This window comes from Cebus imitator, unplaced genomic scaffold (genome assembly GCF_001604975.1).
Source record: "Cebus imitator isolate Cc_AM_T3 unplaced genomic scaffold, Cebus_imitator-1.0 Scaffold364, whole genome shotgun sequence".
Lineage (NCBI taxonomy): Eukaryota > Metazoa > Chordata > Mammalia > Primates > Cebidae > Cebus > Cebus imitator.
In genome coordinates this window covers 1,143,419-1,145,556 of record NW_016107679.1, presented here as the reverse complement: position 1 = coordinate 1,145,556, position 2,138 = coordinate 1,143,419, and the positions used below count along the sequence as shown (strand labels likewise).

The 2,138-nt window shown below is 36.1% G+C and overlaps 1 protein-coding gene across 2 annotated transcripts in view; it reads right to left on the bottom strand.

The window, feature by feature from the left end:
- Positions 1–2,138, bottom strand: part of UHRF2 (ubiquitin like with PHD and ring finger domains 2) — a 107,305-nt gene that overhangs the window by 15,055 nt on the left and 90,112 nt on the right. The gene's annotated exons all lie outside the window — the stretch shown is intronic.

Genomic DNA, 2,138 nt, shown 5'->3' with positions numbered 1-2,138 from the left:
TTTTTTTTTTTAAGACAGAGTCTTGCTCTGTCACCCAGCCTAAAGTGCAGTGGCGTCATCTTGGCTAATTGTAGCTTCTGCTTCCCAAGTTCAATAGATTTTCCTGCCTCAGCATGCCAAGCAGCTGGGATCACAGGAATGTGCCACCAAACCTGGCTAGTTTTTGTATTTTTAGTAGAAATGGGGTTTCGCCATGTTGGTCTTCAACTCCAGGCCTCAAGTGATCCACCTGCCTTGGCCTTCATATTAAAATTCTAACAGTATAGTAAGATCTCTTTATTTCATACTCTGTGGATTCATACCTATCACATTCAGGTAAAATAATCACCTTCCATTAAGAAGAAATTTGGAAAAAATTTGAAAAACTAAAAGTAGTATAAAGTATCTACTAAACATAAAAAGGCCAAAAGATGTCACGTACATTAGCTCTCCAATTACTTCTGTAGCAATCTAGAAATTTTTATGGATATTACTGTCTCCACCTGATTCACTACTTGAAACAAATTAAGTAACTATAAGTGCACAATTAATTCTACTAACACTAGCAAAACAGTAACTTTTTAATGCAATATTATTTCAATTAGACAACTTAGACAATGAAATTTTCTCTACTTATTATTATAGAGGTCAATTATTAATACTTTGTTTTCCCCTTGGATTAAAAGCCACACACAACTAAAAATATCATGCTCTTAAAGTGTTTTTATTGGCCTGAAACACTTAAATTTACTTTTGCTTTTTGTTAATCCAATATTACGGTCTACATATTTTTTAAATAAGGTATTAAGAAACATGATCGTTAGTATGTATTCTACGTGAAGGAATTCTAACAAACATGTACATCTAGAACAGTTTAGAATACTCCTTAAAACTGATCAAAACCAGTCTTCCACCCAGTATCTGGACAGACTCCACAATACACATATTCATAACTGTCAACTTTTCAAGTTATTATGGGAGTACCATAAAGAAAAAGCAACAGAAAGTAAAACAGGATAATATAACAAATGTAAGCCAAACAGTATTTTAAACATTTCTGATTACTCTTCAAGCAGCAAATCAAGAAGACATGGCTAAAATTCTTTATCATTAACTCATTTGTACTTTAATCATTACATCAACAAAAACATTAAATTATCAAGAGGGAAAAATTGTCAGACTGTAAGAGCTCTCAACCAATATCATTTCAGACTATTTTTCCTACAGAAAGGCAAGGCAGGGCAACTCATCCGTGGAATCCCAGCACTGTCGGAGGTCAAAGCAGGAGGCTCACTTGAGCCCATGAATTCAAGACCAGCCTGGGCGATGTAGTGAGACCTCGTATCTATGAAAAACTAAAAACAAAATACTTTTCCTACGGAAAAAAATCAGCCTAAATTTGATGCATCTTCTAGTCAATGATCCATTAAATTGTGACTGCAAGGTAGTAGCCTAAACAAGTTCTGCTGGCTGGGAAGAGCTCACATAAAGCAGCTCTATCTACACAAGGAACACAGTGCTTCCCCAAGTAACTCAGTTCCTCAGGTATTCCCAACCTCTCCTTTGATTTTCTGTTCTTGTGTCAGTTTGCTGAGAATAGTTGGCTCATGGTTTCCAGAATTTCATCCATGTCCCTACAAAGGATACAAACTCATCGGTTTTTATGGTCGCATAGCATTCAATGTTATATGTGCCACATTTTCTTTGTCCAGTCTAGCATTGATAGGCATTTGGGTTGGTTCCAGGTCTTGCTATTGCAAACAGGACCGCAATGAACATATGTGTGCATGTGTGTTTATAACAGAATCATTTATAATCCTTTGGGTATACACCCAGTAATGGGATTGCTGGGTCAAATGGAATTTCTATTTCTAGATTCTTGAGGAATCGCCATACTGTCATCCATAATGGTTGAACTAATTTACACTCCCACCAACAGAGTTAAAAGTGTTCCTGTTTCTTCACATCCTCTCCAGCATCTGTTGTCTCCAGATTTTTTTAATGATCTCTATTCTAACTGGCATGAGGTGGTATCTCAATATGGTTTTGATTTACATTTCTCTAATGGCCAGTCATGATGAGCATTTTTTCATGTTTCTTGGCCTCACGTATATCTCTTTTGAAAAGTGTCTGTTCATATCCTTTGCCCACTTCTGAAT